Raw genomic sequence first — 22,500 nt, forward strand, 5'->3', positions numbered from 1 at the left:
TTGCATTTAAGGGTAACTACATCCCAAAATCTAAATGTCTTACATTTTTCCCAGACCTCACAAATGGTCACCTGATAGGGTTTAAACATTGTTGTGGACATAGAACATCCAATTGTGCTGTTTTGCTATTAAAAGGTGTACTTTTGAGAGCGAAAACCTGCCAAAACAGGGACAAACGGTCAACGGGGAAATCTAAACGGAGAAAAGGGAACTTGGGAATTAACGGAATCAGGCAAAACATTGAAGGGATTTTATAGTGCCCTAATGGACTACAGACATTGACTGTCTCCCTAGACTAAAAACAAAGGCTGCATGTACTGCCTATATTTTGAGGGAAACGCACTGTCCATTATTTGATTTGATCAGGGCAGGGCAGCACACACAAACTGCATTTAGTCCAATAACAATCCATGATATTATTAGGGTGATAAATAAAAGGCAGTTGCTCCATGACACAAGAGCACGCTCTACTGGGACAAAAAGCTTACAGCACCTGGTATTCCCAGGCGGTCTCCCATCCAAGTACTGACCAGGCCCTACCCTGCTCAGCTTCCGAGATCGGGCGAATTTTTTTTTAGCTTCACAGCTTATTTTTACATATCATAGCTTCATATTTCACATCACATCTTCACAGCTTATTTTTACATATCATAGCTTCATATTTCACATCACATCTTCACATCTCATAGCTTCACAGCTTATTTTTACATATCATAGCTTCATATTTCACATCACATCTTCACATCTCATAGCTTCACAGCTTATTTTTACATATCATAGCTTCATATTTCACATCACATAGCTTCACAGCTTATTTTTACATATCATAGCTTCATATTTCACATCTTCACATCTCAGCATATAACACAGATTATCAGTCCACGTCATAGCTTCTTACATGCTTTTACAGCAACTGGTATTCCAAGGTGGTCCCCCATCCAAGTACTAACCAGCCCTAAACCTGCTTAGCTTCCGAGATCTGACGAGATCGGGCGTATTCAGGCTGGTATGGCCGTAAGCAAGGGAACAACTCTTGGTACACTATATAAAGTCAATGTGTCACTCACTCTGAAAGGGACACAGAAACGTATCCACTTTGTGACACAAACTGAAGAAGCTCAACCCTTGCTTACATTTCCAATATATATATATATATATATATATATATATATATATATATATATATATATATATTTTAGTCTTGTTTGGGGGGGAAGAGGGCATATCCTATGTTGATTTATGACAAGTTCATTGACTAGGGCCCTATAAAATAGGCGTTGCGAACCGAATCACGGAATCCAGACATTACACCGAAATGCAAAAATATTCAAACATTTATTGAACTTAGTAAGAAATCAACTAAATATATTCAACTTGTTAGAAAACACATTCATTTGCCCAAGTCAATCATAAGACATGAACAAAATGCATCAGTGATTCGTATTTCCATGAACTTTCTGGCACGGCACAGGAATGCCCCTGTCTGTGTGCATGTGTGCGGTGCGCGCGTATGTCTACACTTTGTGTAGCCGTTAGCGATGATGCTAATGATAACCTTCTTCTGGTAGGGAAGGAATGGCTTTCCCCAAAACCTTCGCAAGTAAATGTTAACTACAAAGTAGCCTATGCCTGCCTGACAGAATTATACCGTGATCATTTGCATCACTCCAGTGGCCATTTGTTCTACAGCAACACCGCTTAACCAAACAAAGGTCTCTTCCTGGTGCACGCTTGCATTTAAGGGTAACTACACCCCAAAATCTAAATGTCTTACATTTTTCCCAGACCTCACAAATGGTCACCTGATAGGGTTTAAACATTGTTGTGGACATAGAACATCCAATTGTGCTGTTTTGCTATTAAAAAGGTGTACTTTTGAGAGCGAAAACCTGCCAAAACAGGGACAAACGGTCAACGGGGGAAATCTAAACGGAGAAAAGGGAACTTGGGAATTAACGGAATCAGGCAAAACATTGAAGGGATTTTATAGTGCCCTAATGGACTACAGACATTGACTGTCTCCTAGACTAAAAACAAAGGCTGCATGTCTTGCCTATATTTTGAGGGAAACGCACTGTCCATTATTTGATTTGATCAGGGCAGGGCAGCACACACAAACTGCATTTAGTCCAATAACAATCCATGATATTATTAGGGTGATAAATAAAAGGCAGTTGCTCCATGACACAAGAGCACGCTCTACTGGGACAAAAAGCTTACAGCACCTGGTATTCCCAGGCGGTCTCCCATCCAAGTATTAACCAGGCCCGACCCTGCTTAGCTTCCGAGATCGGACGAGATCAGGCGTATTCAGGCTGGTATGGCCGTAAGAAAGGGAACAACTCTTGGTACACTATATAAAGTCAATGTGTCACTCACTCTGAAAGGGACACAGAAACGTATCCACTTTGTGACACAAACTGAAGAAGCTCAACCCTTGCTTACATTTCCAATATATATATAGATATATATATATATACAGTGGGGAAAAAAAGTATTTAGTCAGCCACCAATTGTGCAAGTTCTCCCACTTAAAAAGATGAGAGAGGCCTGTAATTTTCATCATAGGTACACGTCAACTATGACAGACAAAATGAGAAAAAAAATCCTGAAAATCACATTGTAGGATTTTTAATGAATTTATTTGCAAATTATGGTGGAAAATAAGTATTTGGTCAATAACAAAAAGTTTCTCAATACTTTGTTATATACCCTTTGTTGGCAATGGCACAGGTCAAACTTTTTCTGTAAGTCTTCACAAGGTTTTCACACACGGTTGCTGGTATTTTGGCCCATTCCTCCATGCAGATCTCCTCTAGAGCAGTGATGTTTTGGGGCTGTCGCTGGGCAACACAGACTTTCAACTCCCTCCAAAGACTTTTTTATGGGGGTTGAGATCTGGAGACTGGCTAGGCCACTCCAGGACCTTGAAATGCTTCTTACGAAGCCACTCCTTCGTTGCCCAGGCGGTGTGTTTGGGATCATTGTCATGCTGAAAGACCCAGCCACGTTTCATCTTCAATGCCCTTGCTGATGGACGGAGGTTTTCACTCAAAATCTCACAATACATGGCCCCATTCATTCTTTCCTTTACACGGATCAGTCGTCCTGGTCCTTTGCAGAAAAACAGCCCCAAAGCATGATGTTTCCACCCCTATGCTTCACAGTAGGTATGGTGTTCTTTGGATGCAACTCAGCATTCTTTGTCCTCCAAACACGCGAGTTGAGTTTTTACCAAAAAGTTCTATTTTGGTTTCATCTGACCATATGACATTCTCCCAATCCTCTTCTGGATCATCCAAATGCACTCTAGCAAACTTCAGACGGGCCTGGACATGTACTGGCTTAAGCAGGGCGCACTGCAGGATTTGAGTCCCTGGCGGCGTAGTGTGTTACTGATGGTAGGCTTTGTTACTTTGGTCCCAGCTCTCTGCAGGTCATTCACTAGGTCCCCCCGTGTGGTTCTGGGATTTTGCTCACTGTTCTTGTGATCATTTTGACCCCACGGGGTGAGATCTTGCGTGGAGCCCCAGATCGAGGGGGAGATTATCAGTGGTCTTGTATGTCTTCCATTTCATAATAATTGCTCCCACTGTTGATTTCTTCAAACCAAGCTGCTTACCTATTGCAGATTCAGTTTTCCCAGCCTGGTGCAGGTCTACAATTTTGTTTCTGGTGTCCTTTGACAGCTCTTTGGTCTTGGCCATAGTGGAGTTTGGAGTGTGACTGTTTGAGGTAGTGGACAGGTGTCTTTTATACTGATAACAAGTTCAAACAGGTGCCATTAATACAGGTAATGAGTGGAGGACAGAGGATCCTCTTAAAGAAGAAGTTACAGGTCTGTGAGAGCCAGAAATCTTGCTTGTTTGTAGGTGACCAAATACTTATTTTCCACCATAATTTGCAAATAAATTCATTAAAATCCTACAATGTGATTTTCTGGATTCTTTTTCTCATTTTGTCTGTCATAGTTGACGTGTACCTATGATGAAAATTACAGGCCTCTCTCATCTTTTTAAGTGGGAGAACTTGCACAATTGGTGGCTGACTAAATACTTTTTTCCCCACTGTATATTTGAGTCTTGTTGGGGGGGGGGGGGAGAGGGCATATCCTATGTTGATTTATGACAAGTTCATTGACTAGGGCCCTATAAAATAGGCGTTGCGGAACGAATCACGGAATCCAGACATTAAACCGAAATTCAACAATATTCAAACATTTATTGAACTTATTAGTAAGAAATCAACTAAATCTATTCAACTTGTTAGAAAACGCATTCATTTGCCCAAGTCAATCATAAGACATGAACAAAATGCATCAGTGATTCGTATTTCCATGAACTTTCTGAAACGGCACAGGAATGCCCCTGTCTGTGTGCATGTGTGCGGTGCGCGCGTATGTCTACACTTTGTGTAGCCGTTAGCGATGATGCTAATGATAACCTTCTTCTGGTAGGGAAGGAATGGCTTTCCCCAAAACCTTCGCAAGTAAATGTTAACTACAAAGTAGCCTATGCCTGCCTGGCAGAATTATACCGTGATCATTTGCATCAATCCAGTGGCCATTTGTCCTACAGCAACACCGCTTAACCAAACAAAGGTCTCTTCCTGGTGCACGCTTGCATTTAAGGGTAACTACATCCCAAAATCTAAATGTCTTACATTTTTCCCAGACCTCACAAATGGTCACCTGATAGGGTTTAAACATTGTTGTGGACATAGAACATCCAATTGTGCTGTTTTGCTATTAAAAGGTGTACTTTTGAGAGCGAAAACCTGCCAAAACAGGGACAAACGGTCAACGGGGAAATCTAAACGGAGAAAAGGGAACTTGGGAATTAACGGAATCAGGCAAAACATTGAAGGGATTTTATAGTGCCCTAATGGACTACAGACATTGACTGTCTCCTAGACTAAAAACAAAGGCTGCATGTACTGCCTATATTTTGAGGGAAACGCACTGTCCATTATTTGATTTGATCAGGGCAGGGCAGCACACACAAACTGCATTTAGTCCAATAACAATCCATGATATTATTAGGGTGATAAATAAAAGGCAGTTGCTCCATGACACAAGAGCACGCTCTACTGGGACAAAAAGCTTACAGCACCTGGTATTCCCAGGCGGTCTCCCATCCAAGTACTGACCAGGCCCTACCCTGCTCAGCTTCCGAGATCGGACGAGATCGGGCGTATTCAGGCTGGTATGGCCGTAAGCGAGGGAACAACTCTTGGTACACTATATAAAGTCAATGTGTCACTCACTCTGAAAGGGACACAGAAACGTATCCGCTTTGTGACACAAACTGAAGAAGCTCAACCCTTGCTTACATTTCCAATATATATATATATATATATTTTAGTCTTGTTGGGGGGGGGGGAAGAGGGCATATCCTATGTTGATTTATGACAAGTTCATTGACTAGGGCCCTATAAAATAGGCGTTGCGAACCGAATCACGGAATCCAGACATTACACCGAAATGCAAAAATATTCAAACATTTATTGAACTTAGTAAGAAATCAACTAAATATATTCAACTTGTTAGAAAACACATTCATTTGCCCAAGTCAATCATAAGACATGAACAAAATGCATCAGTGATTCGTATTTCCATGAACTTTCTGTACGGCACAGGAATGCCCCTGTCTGTGTGCATGTGTGCGGTGCGCGCGTATGTCTACACTTTGTGTAGCCGTTAGCGATGATGCTAATGATAACCTTCTTCTGGTAGGGAAGGAATGGCTTTCCCCAAAACCTTCGCAAGTAAATGTTAACTACAAAGTAGCCTATGCCTGCCTGACAGAATTATACCGTGATCATTTGCATCACTCCAGTGGCCATTTGTTCTACAGCAACACCGCTTAACCAAACAAAGGTCTCTTCCTGGTGCACGCTTGCATTTAAGGGTAACTACACCCCCAAAATCTAAATGTCTTACATTTTTCCCAGACCTCACAAATGGTCACCTGATAGGGTTTAAACATTGTTGTGGACATAGAACATCCAATTGTGCTGTTTTGCTATTAAAAGGTGTACTTTTGAGAGCGAAAACCTGCCAAAACAGGGACAAACGGTCAACGGGGAAATCTAAACGGAGAAAAGGGAACTTGGGAATTAACGGAATCAGGCAAAACATTGAAGGGATTTTATAGTGCCCTAATGGACTACAGACATTGACTGTCTCCTAGACTAAAAACAAAGGCTGCATGTCTTGCCTATATTTTGAGGGAAACGCACTGTCCATTATTTGATTTGATCAGGGCAGGGCAGCACACACAAACTGCATTTAGTCCAATAACAATCCATGATATTATTAGGGTGATAAATAAAAGGCAGTTGCTCCATGACACAAGAGCACGCTCTACTGGGACAAAAGCTTACAGCACCTGGTATTCCCAGGCGGTCTCCCATCCAAGTATTAACCAGGCCCGACCCTGCTTAGCTTCCGAGATCGGGACGAGATCAGGCGTATTCAGGCTGGTATGGCCGTAAGAAAGGGAACAACTCTTGGTACACTATATAAAGTCAATGTGTCACTCACTCTGAAAGGGACACAGAAACGTATCCACTTTGTGACACAAACTGAAGAAGCTCAACCCTTGCTTACATTTCCAATATATATATAGATATATATATATATACAGTGGGGAAAAAAAGTATTTAGTCAGCCACCAATTGTGCAAGTTCTCCCACTTAAAAAGATGAGAGAGGCCTGTAATTTTCATCATAGGTACACGTCAACTATGACAGACAAAATGAGAAAAAAAAATCCTGAAAATCACATTGTAGGATTTTTAATGAATTTATTTGCAAATTATGGTGGAAAATAAGTATTTGGTCAATAACAAAAGTTTCTCAATACTTTGTTATATACCCTTTGTTGGCAATGGCACAGGTCAAACTTTTTCTGTAAGTCTTCACAAGGTTTTCACACACGGTTGCTGGTATTTTGGCCCATTCCTCCATGCAGATCTCCTCTAGAGCAGTGATGTTTTGGGGCTGTCGCTGGGCAACACAGACTTTCAACTCCCTCCAAAGACTTTTTATGGGGTTGAGATCTGGAGACTGGCTAGAGCCACTCCAGGACCTTGAAATGCTTCTGCCGAAGCCACTCCTTCGTTGCCCGGGCGGTGTGTTTGGGATCATTGTCATGCTGAAAGACCCAGCCACGTTTCATCTTCAATGCCCTTGCTGATGGGACGGAGGTTTTCACTCAAAATCTCACAATACATGGCCCCATTCATTCTTTCCTTTACACGGATCAGTCGTCCTGGTCCCTTTGCAGAAAAACAGCCCCAAAGCATGATGTTTCCACCCCTATGCTTCACAGTAGGTATGGTGTTCTTTGGATGCAACTCAGCATTCTTTGTCCTCCAAACACGACGAGTTGAGTTTTTACCAAAAAGTTCTATTTTGGTTTCATCTGACCATGACATTCTCCCAATCCTCTTCTGGATCATCCAAATGCACTCTAGCAAACTTCAGACGGGCCTGGACATGTACTGGCTTAAGCAGAGCGCACTGCAGGATTTGAGTCCCTGGCGGCGTAGTGTGTTACTGATGGTAGGCTTTGTTACTTTGGTCCCAGCTCTCTGCAGGTCATTCACTAGGTCCCCCGTGTGGTTCTGGGATTTTTGCTCACTGTTCTTGTGATCATTTTGACCCCACGGGGGTGAGATCTTGCGTGGAGCCCCAGATCGAGGGAGATTATCAGTGGTCTTGTATGTCTTCCATTTCATAATAATTGCTCCCACTGTTGATTTCTTCAAACCAAGCTGCTTACCTATTGCAGATTCAGTTTTCCCAGCCTGGTGCAGGTCTACAATTTTGTTTCTGGTGTCCTTTGACAGCTCTTTGGTCTTGGCCATAGTGGAGTTTGGAGTGTGACTGTTTGAGGTAGTGGACAGGTGTCTTTTATACTGATAACAAGTTCAAACAGGTGCCATTAATACAGGTAATGAGTGGAGGACAGAGGATCCTCTTAAAGAAGAAGTTACAGGTCTGTGAGAGCCAGAAATCTTGCTTGTTTGTAGGTGACCAAATACTTATTTTCCACCATAATTTGCAAATAAATTCATTAAAAATCCTACAATGTGATTTTCTGGATTCTTTTTCTCATTTTGTCTGTCATAGTTGACGTGTACCTATGATGAAAATTACAGGCCTCTCTCATCTTTTTAAGTGGGAGAACTTGCACAATTGGTGGCTGACTAAATACTTTTTTTCCCCACTGTATATTTGAGTCTTGTTGGGGGGGGGGGGGAGAGGGCATATCCTATGTTGATTTATGACAAGTTCATTGACTAGGGCCCTATAAAATAGGCGTTGCGGACCGAATCACGGAATCCAGACATTAAACCGAAATTCAACAATATTCAAACATTTATTGAACTTAGTAAGAAATCAACTAAATCTATTCAACTTGTTAGAAAACGCATTCATTTGCCCAAGTCAATCATAAGACATGAACAAAATGCATCAGTGATTCGTATTTCCATGAACTTTCTGAAACGGCACAGGAATGCCCCTGTCTGTGTGCATGTGTGCGGTGCGCGCGTATGTCTACACTTTGTGTAGCCGTTAGCGATGATGCTAATGATAACCTTCTTCTGGTAGGGAAGGAATGGCTTTCCCCAAAACCTTCGCAAGTAAATGTTAACTACAAAGTAGCCTATGCCTGCCTGGCAGAATTATACCGTGATCATTTGCATCAATCCAGTGGCCATTTGTCCTACAGCAACACCGCTTAACCAAACAAAGGTCTCTTCCTGGTGCACGCTTGCATTTAAGGGTAACTACACCCCAAAATCTAAATGTCTTACATTTTTCCCAGACCTCACAAATGGTCACCTGATAGGGTTTAAACATTGTTGTGGACATAGAACATCCAATTGTGCTGTTTTGCTATTAAAAAGGTGTACTTTTGAGAGCGAAAACCTGCCAAAACAGGGACAAACGGTCAACGGGGAAATCTAAACGGAGAAAAAGGGAACTTGGGAATTAACGGAATCAGGCAAAACATTGAAGGGATTTTATAGTGCCCTAATGGACTACAGACATTGACTGTCTCCTAGACTGAAAACAAAGGCTGCATGTACTGCCTATATTTTGAGGGAAACGCACTGTCCATTATTTGATTTGATCAGGGCAGGGCAGCACACACAAACTGCATTTAGTCCAATAACAATCCATGATATTATTAGGGTGATAAATAAAAGGCAGTTGCTCCATGACACAAGAGCACGCTCTACTGGGACAAAAGCTTACAGCACCTGGTATTCCCAGGCGGTCTCCCATCCAAGTACTGACCAGGCCCGACCCTGCTTAGCTTCCGAGATCGGACGAGATCGGGCGTATTCAGGCTGGTATGGCCGTAAGCGAGGGGAACAACTCTTGGTACACTATATAAAGTCAATGTGTCACTCACTCTGAAAGGGACACAGAAACGTATCCGCTTTGTGACACAAACTGAAGAAGCTCAACCCTTGCTTACATTTCCAAATATATATATATATATATATATATATTTTAGTCTTGTTGGGGGAAGAGGGCATATCCTATGTTGATTTATGACAAGTTCATTGACTAGGGCCCTATAAAATAGGCGTTGCGAACCGAATCACGGAATCCAGACATTAAACCGAAATGCAACAATATTCAAACATTTATTGAACTTAGTAAGAAATCAACTAAATCTATTCAACTTGTTAGAAAACACATTCATTTGCCCAAGTCAATCATAAGACATGAACAAAATGCATCAGTGATTCGTATTTCCATGAACTTTCTGAACGGCACAGGAATGCCCCTGTCTGTGTGCATGTGTGCGGTGCGCGCGTATGTCTACACTTTGTGTAGCCGTTAGCGATGATGCTAATGATAACCTTCTTCTGGTAGGGAAGGAATGGCTTTCCCCAAAACCTTCGCAAGTAAATGTTAACTACAAAGTAGCCTATGCCTGCCTGGCAGAATTATACCGTGATCATTTGCATCACTCCAGTGGCCATTTGTTCTACAGCAACACCGCTTAACCAAACAAAGGTCTCTTCCTGGTGCACGCTTGCATTTAAGGGTAACTACACCCCAAAATCTAAATGTCTTACATTTTTCCCAGACCTCACAAATGGTCACCTGATAGGGTTTAAACATTGTTGTGGACATAGAACATCCAATTGTGCTGTTTTGCTATTAAAAAGGTGTACTTTTGAGAGCGAAAACCTGCCAAAACAGGGACAAACGGTCAACGGGGAAATCTAAACGGAGAAAAGGGAACTTGGGAATTAACGGAATCAGGCAAAACATTGAAGGGATTTTATAGTGCCCTAATGGACTACAGACATTGACTGTCTCCTAGACTAAAAACAAAGGCTGCATGTACTGCCTATATTTTGAGGAAAACGCACTGTCCATTATTTGATTTGATCAGGGCAGGGCAGCACACACAAACTGCATTTAGTCCAATAACAATCCATGATATTATTAGGGTGATAAATAAAAGGCAGTTGCTCCATGACACAAGAGCACGCTCTACTGGGACAAAAGATTACAGCACCTGGTATTCCCAGGCGGTCTCCCATCCAAGTACTAACCAGGCCCGACCCTGCTTAGCTTCCGAGATCGGACGAGATCAGGCGTATTCAGGCTGGTATGGCCGTAAGAAAGGGAACAACTCTTGGTACACTATATAAAGTCAATGTGTCACTCACTCTGAAAGGGACACAGAAACGTATCCACTTTGTGACACAAACTGAAGAAGCTCAACCCTTGCTTACATTTCCATAAATATATATATATATATATATATATATATATATATTTGAGTCTTGTTGGGGGGGAGAGGGCATATCCTATGTTGATTTATGACAAGTTCATTGACTAGGGCCCTATAAAATAGGCGTTGCGGACCGAATCACGGAATCCAGACATTAAACCGAAATTCAACAATATTCAAACATTTATTGAACTTAGTAAGAAATCAACTAAATCTATTCAACTTGTTAGAAAACGCATTCATTTGCCCAAGTCAATCATAAGACATGAACAAAATGCATCAGTGATTCGTATTTCCATGAACTTTCTGAAACGGCACAGGAATGCCCCTGTCTGTGTGCATGTGTGCGGTGCGCGCGTATGTCTACACTTTGTGTAGCCGTTAGCGATGATGCTAATGATAACCTTCTTCTGGTAGGGAAGGAATGGCTTTCCCCAAAACCTTCGCAAGTAAATGTTAACTACAAAGTAGCCTATGCCTGCCTGGCAGAATTATACCGTGATCATTTGCATCAATCCAGTGGCCATTTGTCCTACAGCAACACCGCTTAACCAAACAAAGGTCTCTTCCTGGTGCACGCTTGCATTTAAGGGTAACTACATCCCAAAATCTAAATGTCTTACATTTTTCCCAGACCTCACAAATGGTCACCTGATAGGGTTTAAACATTGTTGTGGACATAGAACATCCAATTGTGCTGTTTTGCTATTAAAAAGGTGTACTTTTGAGAGCGAAAACCTGCCAAAACAGGGACAAACGGTCAACGGGGAAATCTAAACGGAGAAAAGGGAACTTGGGAATTAACGGAATCAGGCAAAACATTGAAGGGATTTTATAGTGCCCTAATGGACTACAGACATTGACTGTCTCCTAGACTAAAAACAAAGGCTGCATGTACTGCCTATATTTTGAGGGAAACGCACTGTCCATTATTTGATTTGATCAGGGCAGGGCAGCACACACAAACTGCATTTAGTCCAATAACAATCCATGATATTATTAGGGTGATAAATAAAAGGCAGTTGCTCCATGACACAAGAGCACGCTCTACTGGGACAAAAGCTTACAGCACCTGGTATTCCCAGGCGGTCTCCCATCCAAGTACTGACCAGGCCCGACCCTGCTTAGCTTCCGAGATCGGACGAGATCGGGCGTATTCAGGCTGGTATGGCCGTAAGCGAGGGAACAACTCTTGGTACACTATATAAAGTCAATGTGTCACTCACTCTGAAAGGGACACAGAAACGTATCCACTTTGTGACACAAACTGAAGAAGCTCAACCCTTGCTTACATTTCCAATATATATATATATATATATATATATATATATATATTTGAGTCTTGTTGGGGGGGAAGAGGGCATATCCTATGTTGATTTATGACAAGTTCATTGACTAGGGCCCTATAAAATAGGCGTTGCGGACCGAATCACGGAATCCAGACATTAAACCGAAATGCAACAATATTCAAACATTTATTGAACTTAGTAAGAAATCAACTAAATCTATTCAACTTGTTAGAAAACACATTAATGAGAGAGGGATCACGTGACCCTTGAACGAGATGGCCGCATGAACTAGGAGCTCCGCACAAGTAGTTTCCAATTCCTAATCTTACCTCCACTTCAAGTTTAAACTCATTTAGCTTTAGTCAAAAAGTCATGGCGGCTTCAAAAGGCAACACTACAGGGGACATTTTTACCCGGACTCGAGTACTAGCGACGGAAAAAGCCTCCAAGAAGCAGCTAGCTTCAGAAAAAGCTAGCGCCATTAGCCAGGAGAAAGAGGACCCGTCCCCCGAGGCCCAACGAATGCCAACCTCGCACTCTGTCGAAGACATCTTTTCTGAGCTGAGATCCCAACGTACAGAACTCAACACTAAACTAGATGCCATTAACGCTCAGCTCAGTGCGATAGGGGGCAAGGTGACAATCCTGGAAAATGCCTTGCCTGACATAAACAACAAGATAACCATAAACGCGGGGCGCCTGGACGAGGCAGAGGGGCGAATCCTATCCACGGAAAACTTATTGACAGACGCCATGGAAACAATAGCATATGCTAAAAAAAAAATAGAGCAGCTGGAAGAGAAAACAGAGGACCTGGAAAACAGGGGGCGAAGGAATAATTGTGTTCTATTAAATCTGGGCGAAAAAGAAGAGGGAAACATGCCACTGATCCGCTACCTGCAAGACAAACTTCCCGAGTGGCTCCACCTGTCCACCGACAGGCCCATAGAACTCGAGAGAGCTCACCGAGCACTGAGGCCCCCACCAGCAGCCAGACAACCACCGCGCCCAATCACCATACGTTTCCTGAGATTCACCGACAAGGAACGAGTCCTACAGGCGGCGAAAACCAACACCATTACAGTGGGAAACGCCAAACTCACCTTACTCCAGGACCTGTCAGCTGGAATACGCCGAAAGCGCCGAGAGTTTGACGAGGTGAAGAAATGCTCCATTGACCGAGGCATCTTTAGGGGATTCAAATACCCAAACGAGCTCAGGATTCTTCACCAAGGAGCCCTGCGACACTTCAAAACTCCCGAAGAGGCGAAACGTTTTTGAAAGACAACCCCGGTCAATGAGAAATGGACCATTGACTAAATGCGATTAATGCGATTACTGTTATTACTAAAGGAGGTAAGACAACATATAGCCGATATCCAAAGACCCACCGCCCTGCTAAATTTCATTATAGCCGTCCAATCTATATTTATGTTCCTTTAGCTGAGAGGGATAGGCCCCATATTATAACTTAGGCCTACTGTATGTAGGCTGGGCTATTGATTTTATTTTCTCCCTTTCTTAATGTGGTCTGGACGGGGGCTACGTTGTCAGTTACTCAATGCGGGCGGAGAGGATGAGGCATTTCTTTGGTGGGGAGGGGGAGACGTTGTGCGTTGCTAACTGTTCCCGGACTTTTTTTTTGTTGGAACACAGAATTGTGACTGAGCGGGGAGGTAATAGATCCAACGGGATATGTCGAGTTGTTTGGGAACTCGGCTGGGGTGTTCAGAGATTGTTATTTTATGTAAACCATTTATTTTCCTTTTATGTGAACGCAGCTGTAACTACGATCCACCTTTACCCAGAGATGACTTGCACTAAAGTTCGATTACTGTTCGATGATGATGACTAGTACCTTAAATCTATTGACATGGAACTGCCACGGTCTAGGCCATGCAATAAAACGGAAAAAGATACTATGTGCTCTAAAAAAGGAAAAAGCAGACATCGCGCTATTGCAAGAGACACACCTCTGTGATGCTGAACATGCCAAACTCCGCAGAGCTTGGGTGGGACAGGTGTATTTCTCATCTTTCAAATCCAACAGTAGAGGTACAGCAATACTTATCCATAAGAATGTTCCATTCATAATTGACAAAAACATATCTGATCCGGAGGGGAGATTTATCTTGATAACTGGGTCACTGTATGGGCAACCAATTACTATCTTAAACATATACGCCCCTAACACAGATACTCCTGCTTTTATGTCGAAAATGATAACTCTGTTCAATGAGCATTGTGTTTCCTTTGGAGTGTTGGCCGGAGATTTTAATTGTACCCTGAACCCAACCCTAGACAAATCATCTCAAATCACCACCACAAATCCTAGATCTGCAAAGATGTTGAACTCTCTTACTAAAGAGATGGGACTGATAGATATCTGGAGAGAGACTAATAGCTCAGCTATGGACTATACATACTACTCTAATGTCCATAACACCTACTCCCGTATAGATTACATTTTTATCCCAAAGAGTTTCATAAATTCAGCCACGTGTACAATCGGACCCATAGCGCTTTCGGATCACGCCTTTGTCCACCTCCGCTTTGACCTCTGCAAAAACATCCCGAGATCAAAGAGCTGGAAATTCAACACCTCCATGCTATCAAACGAAGCATTCCATACATTGGTAACTACATGGATAGACAACTACACACAAGACAACAAAGATTCTCCTGTTTCTCCGGCCACAATGTGGGACGCTGCTAAAGCCACACTAAGAGGTCATCTAATTGCATATGCTTCCTCTAAGAAAAAAGCAATGGAAGCACACAGGCTAGATCTGGAGAGGGAGCTGGAACGCTGTGAAAAAGTACATAAACAATCCCCAGACAGCACCTCCTGGAGTCAACTTAAAGCAGCCAAAGCCAAACTGAATTTGGACTATACTCGGGAGATAAAAAAAAAGTTTTCTTTACTAAACAGAAATACCATGAGTATAGCAATAGGCCTAGTAGATTGCTTGCTTATCAATTAAAAAAAGAGCAGTCAGAGCGTACAATTATGGCTATCCGAACAGCAGAGGATGAGGTCACATATGATCCAAAAAAGATCAATTTAACTTTTCATGATTTTTACTGCAAACTATATACCTCTGAGAGAAAACACACGGAGGCAGAACTCCACTCCTTCCTAGAGGGAATCTCGCTACCTAAACTATCAGAGACCGACCAAGAAGATCTCAACTCCCCCTTCACTCCTGAGGAGATCCTGGAGGCAATTACCTCCATGCCACCTAACAAGTCCCCAGGCCCAGATGGATTCCCCAGAGAGTTCTACAAAGCTTTTTGGCCCCAGCTTAGCCCTATTTTCATGCCAATGCTGGAGGATTTTTGCAAAAACGGAGTTCTCCCAGACTCAATGCACACAGCTCGCATTACAGTGTTGCTCAAAAAAGACAAGGATCCCCTATCCTGCTCCTCCTTCCGGCCCATAAGCTTGTTGGATTTCGACTACAAAATAATCACCAAATTGCTCGCCAAAAGACTAAACACTCTTCTTCCCAAAATAATAAAAGCGGACCAGACGGGATTTATTAGAGACAGATACTCTTCTGATAACATTCGCCGTCTTTTTGATATTATTGATCAAGTAAACGCACAGAAGACCCCTGTCCTGCTGGCTTCACTGGATGCTGAGAAGGCGTTCGACAGGATGGAGTGGAGCTTTCTGTTCTCAGTCTTAGAGAAGTTCAACATGGGCCCAAACTTTATTAAATGGATCAAATCACTATACTCTCATCCAAATGCCATGGTGACTACTAACGGACTGAACTCTGACAGATTCCCTTTGGGACGGGGCACAAGACAAGGGTGCTCGCTGTCCCCCCTGCTCTACTTGTTGGGGGCGGAGCCTCTGGCAGAGTTGATAAGGAGCAATCCAAGTATTATGGGTGTTCCTGCAGGCGGCCTGCAGCACAAGATTTCGCTTTACGCGGATGATGTCTTGCTCTACATATCCAACCCTGAGAAATCCCTTCCTCCCATCTTAGATACAATTGCTCAGTATGGCACGTTTTCAGGTTATAAGATTAATTTTAACAAATCCACTGTCTGCCCTCTCAATATTATACTCACCAGTTCTATGAAGACACTATGCCCATTCCAATGGAAGACACAGGGGTTTCAATACCTTGGGATATTCATAACACCAGATCTGAATAGGCTTTTCAAAGAGAATTATCTTCCACTCCTGGATCAAATCAAGAACAACCTCCAAACCTGGATCTCCCTCCCAATTAGCTTAGTAGGAAGAATTAATGTAATCCGTATGAACATCCTCCCTAGACTGAACTATTTATTTCAGATGCTCCCATGCTATCTCCCAGCTTCCTTTTTCAAAACAATTAACCAAAGCATCACCAAATTTATATGGGGCAATAAAAAACCTAGGATCAAGCTTTCCACTCTATCGAAACCTGAATCTAAGGGTGGTCTTGCCCTTCCCTCCCTTCAATTGTACTACTGGTCTGCCCAAATCCGCAACATGCTAACATGGATCACAAACAGACAAGAGTCAACGTGGAGCCAGATAGAAGCCCAATCTTGTGGTTCATTGCCACTAAGCTCAACTATATTCATTGATAACTTTAGTGAAGTGGGCAACATAGCCAAAACATTTGTGATTTACAGTACCCTACGAGCGTGGAGGGACTGTAAGAAATACTTGGGCATCTCCTCCCAAATATGTTCTCACTCGCCTATAGTAGGCAACCCAGACTTGCCAAAAGCCCTGAGAGATGCCAACTTTAATCTTTGGCATACTCTAGGAATCAGGACCTTTTCAGACCTATTTCATCAGAAGACCACTACACTGAAATCCTTTCAAGAGCTCTGCAATGAATTCAATGTGCCAAGATCCCATTTTTTTAAATATCTACAAATTAGACATGTCATCTCCTCATTTACTTCCAAGAGGAGGTTTAGAACTCAGTTGAATGAAGTTGAAACCCTTCTTGTCACAGCACAATCCATTAAAGGCAAAATATCCTATATCTATAGACTCCTTTCTGAGAAAGGAGGATCCTCCTTTACTCCTTTGAAAATAATATGGGAAAAGGACCTTGGTCTGACTATCAGTGATGAGTTATGGGCGGAGGTTTGCGACAGGGTATACTGCTCCTCTACTAATGTAAAAATGAAAGAATCTAATTACAAATTTTTGTACAAATTTTATTACACTCCCCTGAGACTCCATAAAATGAAAACAGACATTTCTCCTAATTGTAATAGATGTACCTCTGAAAGTGGAACCTATATGCATGTATTTTGGAGCTGCAGAGAGATTGCCAGATTTTGGCAATCTATACATACTGCTGCACAGAAAATACTAGATGTACAGTTTGATATGACCCCGTGTCTCTATCTTCTTAATGCCCAGCAGGACTTTGTTCTTGATCCTGACAGAGAAAATTTGCTCATGACCATTACATACTTTGCTAAGAAATGTGTTCTTCTATTGTGGGCCTCTAATACTTCTCCTACATTTAAAATGTGGATTGACCAGATTGTTGACTTTCTCCCTCTTGAAAAGCTCACTTATGACCTCCACAAGAGACAGCCCAAGTTTGATAGACTCTGGTCTCCACTACTCAACTATATTTCAAATTGGACAGAGTGAATGGGGGAATCAGGGAGATGGGCAGATGCGTGTTGTGTAAGGTGCTGTAAAACCTAAAAACTAATTATTGGCTCGTCATCTCAGCTAAGGCTGGAAATAGCTAATAAGAACCTTGATAGTGCTGCTGCAAGTTCTATAATTTAAATTTTGTTATAATTATTATTTGTGTGTGTATGTATGTATGTATGTATGTATGTATGTAGGTATATATATGTATGTATATATATATACATATATAAAACAATTTTTTATTATTATTATTATATATATTTTTTTTAATTCACATCTGTGAATGTGGAATGTGTTTGGTTGGTTGATTGAAAACTTAATAAAACTTTAAATTGAAAAAAAAAAATTTATTGAAAAAAAATATATAAAAAAAATAATAATAATTTTAAAAAAATTTAAAATATATAAAAAAAAAATCTTTAATTTGCCCAAGTCAATCATAAGACATGAACAAAATGCATCAGTGATTCGTATTTCCATGAACTTTCTGGCACGGCACAGGAATGCCCCTGTCTGTGTGCATGTGTGCGGTGCGCGCGTATGTCTACACTTTGTGTAGCCGTTAGCGATGATGCTAATGATAACCTTCTTCTGGTAGGGAAGGAATGGCTTTCCCCAAAACCTTCGCAAGTAAATGTTAACTACAAAGTAGCCTATGCCTGCCTGGAAGAATTATACCGTGATCATTTGCATCACTCCAGTGGCCATTTGTTCTACAGAAACACCGCTTAACCAAACAAAGGTCTCTTCCTGGTGCACGCTTGCATTTAAGGGTAACTACACCCCAAAATCTAAATGTCTTACATTTTTCCCAGACCTCACAAATGGTCACCTGATAGGGTTTAAACATTGTTGTGGACATAGAACATCCAATTGTGCTGTTTTGCTATTAAAAAGGTGTACTTTTGAGAGCGAAAACCTGCCAAAACAGGGACAAACGGTCAACGGGGAAATCTAAACGGAGAAAAGGGAACTTGGGAATTAACGGAATCAGGCAAAACATTGAAGGGATTTTATAGTGCCCTAATGGACTACAGACATTGACTGTCTCCTAGACTAAAAACAAAGGCTGCATGTACTGCCTATATTTTGAGGGAAACGCACTGTCCATTATTTGATTTGATCAGGGCAGGGCAGCACACACAAACTGCATTTAGTCCAATAACAATCCATGATATTATTAGGGTGATAAATAAAAGGCAGTTGCTCCATGACACAAGAGCACGCTCTACTGGGACAAAAGCTTACAGCACCTGGTATTCCCAGGCGGTCTCCCATCCAAGTACTAACCAGGCCCGACCCTGCTTAGCTTCCGAGATCGGACGAGAAAGGGGCGTATTCAGGCTGGTATGGCCGTAAGCTAGGGAACAACTCTTGGTACACTATATAAAGTCAATGTGTCACTCACTCTGAAAGGGACACAGAAACGTATCCACTTTGTGACACAAACTGAAGAAGCTCAATCCTTGCTTACATTTCCAATATTATATATATATATATATATATATATATATTTGAGTCTTGTTGGGGGGAAGAGGGCATATCCTATGTTGATTTATGACAAGTTCATTGACTAGGGCCCTATAAAATAGGCGTTGCGGACCGAATCACGGAATCCAGACATTAAACCGAAATTCAACAATATTCAAACATTTATTGAACTTAGTAAGAAATCAACTAAATCTATTCAACTTGTTAGAAAACGCATTCATTTGCCCAAGTCAATCATAAGACATGAACAAAATGCATCAGTGAGTCGTATTTCCATGAACTTTCTGGCACGGCACAGGAATGCCCCTGTCTGTGTGCATGTGTGCGGTGCGCGCGTATGTCTACACTTTGTGTAGCCGTTAGCGATGATGCTAATGATAACCTTCTTCTGGTAGGGAAGGAATGGCTTTCTCCAAAACCTTCGCAAGTAAATGTTAACTACAAAGTAGCCTATGCCTGCCTGGCAGAATTATACCGTGATCATTTGCATCACTCCAGTGGCCATTTGTTCTACAGCAACACCGCTTAACCAAACAAAGGTCTCTTCCTGGTGCACGCTTGCATTTAAGGGTAACTACACCCCAAAATCTAAATGTCTTACATTTTTCCCAGACCTCACAAATGGTCACCTGATAGGGTTTAAACATTGTTGTGGACATAGAACATCCAATTGTGCTGTTTTGCTATTAAAAAGGTGTACTTTTGAGAGCGAAAACCTGCCAAAACAGGGACAAACGGTCAACGGGGAAATCTAAACGGAGAAAAGGGAACTTGGGAATTAACGGAATCAGGCAAAACATTGAAGGGATTTTATAGTGCCCTAATGGACTACAGACATTGACTGTCTCCTAGACTAAAAACAAAGGCTGCATGTACTGCCTATATTTTGAGGGAAACGCACTGTCCATTATTTGATTTGATCAGGGCAGGGCAGCACACACAAACTGCATTTAGTCCAATAACAATCCATGATATTATTAGGGTGATAAATAAAAGGCAGTTGCTCCATGACACAAGAGCACGCTCTACTGGGACAAAAAGCTTACAGCACCTGGTATTCCCAGGCAGTCTCCCAACCAAGTACTAACCAGGCCCGACCCTGCTTAGCTTCCAGAGATCGGACGAGATCGGGCGTATTCAGGCTGGTATGGCCGTAAGCGAGGGAACAACTCTTGGTACACTATATAAAGTCAATGTGTCACTCACTCTGAAAGGGACACAGAAACGTATCCACTTTGTGACACAAACTGAAGAAGCTCAACCCTTGCTTACATTTCCAAAATATATATATATATATATATATATATATATATATATATATATATATATTTGAGTCTTGTTGGGGGGGAAGAGGGCATATCCTATGTTGATTTATGACAAGTCCATTGACTAGGGCCCTATAAAATAGGCGTTGCGGACCGAATCAAGGAATCCAGACATTAAACCGAAATTCAACAATATTCAAACATTTATTGAACTTAGTAAGAAATCAACTAAATCTATTCAACTTGTTAGAAAACGCATTCATTTGCCCAAGTCAATCATAAGACATGAACAAAATGCATCAGTGATTCGTATTTCCATGAACTTTCTGGAACGGCACAGGAATGCCCCTGTCTGTGTGCATGTGTGCGGTGCGCGCGTATGTCTACACTTTGTGTAGCCGTTAGCGATGATGCTAATGATAACCTTCTTCTGGTAGGGAAGGAATGGCTTTCCCCAAAACCTTCGCAAGTAAATGTTAACTACAAAGTAGCCTATGCCTGCCTGGCAGAATTATACCGTGATCATTTGCATCACTCCAGTGGCCATTTGTTCTACAGCAACACCGCTTAACCAAACAAAGGTCTCTTCCTGGTGCACGCTTGCATTTAAGGGTAACTACACCCCAAAATCTAAATGTCTTACATTTTTCCCAGACCTCACAAATGGTCACCTGATAGGGTTTAAACATTGTTGTGGACATAGAACATCCAATTGTGCTGTTTTGCTATTAAAAAGGTGTACTTTTGAGAGCGAAAACCTGCCAAAACAGGGACAAACGGTCAACGGGGAAATCTAAACGGAGAAAAGGGAACTTGGGAATTAACGGAATCAGGCAAAACATTGAAGGGATTTTATAGTGCCCTAATGGACTACAGACATTGACTGTCTCCTAGACTAAAAACAAAGGCTGCATGTACTGCCTATATTTTGAGGGAAACGCACTGTCCATTATTTGATTTGATCAGGGCAGGGCAGCACACACAAACTGCATTTAGTCCAATAACAATCCATGATATTATTAGGGTGATAAATAAAAGGCAGTTGCTCCATGACACAAGAGCACGCTCTACTGGGACAAAAGCTTACAGCACCTGGTATTCCCAGGCGGTCTCCCATCCAAGTACTAACCAGGCCCGACCCTGCTTAGCTTCCGAGATCGGACGAGATCGGGCGTATTCAGGCTGGTATGGCCGTAAGCGAGGGAACAACTCTTGGTACACTATATAAAGTCAATGTGTCACTCACTCTGAAAGGGACACAGAAACGTATCCACTTTGTGACACAAACTGAAGAAGCTCAACCCTTGCTTACATTTCCAATAATATATATATATATATATATATATATATATATATATATATATTTGAGTCTTGTTGGGGGGAAGAGGGCATATCCTATGTTGATTTATGACAAGTTCATTGACTAGGGCCCTATAAAATAGGCGTTGCGGACCGAATCAAGGAATCCAGACATTAAACCGAAATTCAACAATATTCAAACATTTATTGAACTTAGTAAGAAATCAACTAAATCTATTCAACTTGTTAGAAAACGCATTCATTTGCCCAAGTCAATCATAAGACATGAACAAAATGCATCAGTGATTCGTATTTCCATGAACTTTCTGGAACGGCACAGGAATGCCCCTGTCTGTGTGCATGTGTGCGGTGCGCGCGTATGTCTACACTTTGTGTAGCCGTTAGCGATGATGCTAATGATAACCTTCTTCTGGTAGGGAAGGAATGGCTTTCCCAAAACCTTCGCAAGTAAATGTTAACTACAAAGTAGCCTATGCCTGCCTGGCAGAATTATACCGTGATCATTTGCATCACTCCAGTGGCCATTTGTTCTACAGCAACACCGCTTAACCAAACAAAGGTCTCTTCCTGGTGCACGCTTGCATTTAAGGGTAACTACACCCCAAAATCTAAATGTCTTACATTTTTCCCAGACCTCACAAATGGTCACCTGATAGGGTTTAAACATTGTTGTGGACATAGAACATCCAATTGTGCTGTTTTGCTATTAAAAAGGTGTACTTTTGA

The 22,500-nt window shown here is 41.9% G+C and overlaps 9 non-coding genes and 1 pseudogene across 9 annotated transcripts; all 10 read right to left on the reverse strand.

The window, feature by feature from the left end:
• Window positions 1–901: 901 nt before the first annotated feature.
• LOC123490276 lies at window positions 902–1,020 on the reverse strand (annotated as a pseudogene).
• Window positions 1,021–2,213: 1,193 nt separating this feature from the next.
• LOC123490272 lies at window positions 2,214–2,332 on the reverse strand. Its single transcript, XR_006660865.1, has one exon. It is a non-coding gene; the product is annotated as a 5S ribosomal RNA (ribosomal RNA).
• A 2,767-nt stretch (window positions 2,333–5,099) lies between these two features.
• Window positions 5,100–5,218, reverse strand: LOC123490271. Its single transcript, XR_006660864.1, has one exon. It is a non-coding gene; the product is annotated as a 5S ribosomal RNA (ribosomal RNA).
• Window positions 5,219–6,377: 1,159 nt separating this feature from the next.
• On the reverse strand, window positions 6,378–6,497 carry LOC123490273. The gene has a single exon (XR_006660866.1). It is a non-coding gene; the product is annotated as a 5S ribosomal RNA (ribosomal RNA).
• A 2,766-nt stretch (window positions 6,498–9,263) lies between these two features.
• Window positions 9,264–9,382, reverse strand: LOC123490278. Its single transcript, XR_006660870.1, has one exon. It is a non-coding gene; the product is annotated as a 5S ribosomal RNA (ribosomal RNA).
• Window positions 9,383–10,543: 1,161 nt separating this feature from the next.
• LOC121566518 lies at window positions 10,544–10,662 on the reverse strand. Its single transcript, XR_006000915.2, has one exon. It is a non-coding gene; the product is annotated as a 5S ribosomal RNA (ribosomal RNA).
• A 1,172-nt stretch (window positions 10,663–11,834) lies between these two features.
• Window positions 11,835–11,953, reverse strand: LOC121566517. Its single transcript, XR_006000914.1, has one exon. It is a non-coding gene; the product is annotated as a 5S ribosomal RNA (ribosomal RNA).
• A 6,986-nt stretch (window positions 11,954–18,939) lies between these two features.
• LOC123490275 lies at window positions 18,940–19,059 on the reverse strand. The gene has a single exon (XR_006660869.1). It is a non-coding gene; the product is annotated as a 5S ribosomal RNA (ribosomal RNA).
• A 1,169-nt stretch (window positions 19,060–20,228) lies between these two features.
• LOC121561790 lies at window positions 20,229–20,348 on the reverse strand. Its single transcript, XR_005999323.2, has one exon. It is a non-coding gene; the product is annotated as a 5S ribosomal RNA (ribosomal RNA).
• Window positions 20,349–21,534: 1,186 nt separating this feature from the next.
• LOC123490269 lies at window positions 21,535–21,653 on the reverse strand. The gene has a single exon (XR_006660862.1). It is a non-coding gene; the product is annotated as a 5S ribosomal RNA (ribosomal RNA).
• Window positions 21,654–22,500: the final 847 nt, after the last annotated feature.

Source organism: Coregonus clupeaformis, unplaced genomic scaffold (assembly GCF_020615455.1).
Source record: "Coregonus clupeaformis isolate EN_2021a unplaced genomic scaffold, ASM2061545v1 scaf3604, whole genome shotgun sequence".
Classification (NCBI taxonomy): domain Eukaryota; kingdom Metazoa; phylum Chordata; class Actinopteri; order Salmoniformes; family Salmonidae; genus Coregonus; species Coregonus clupeaformis.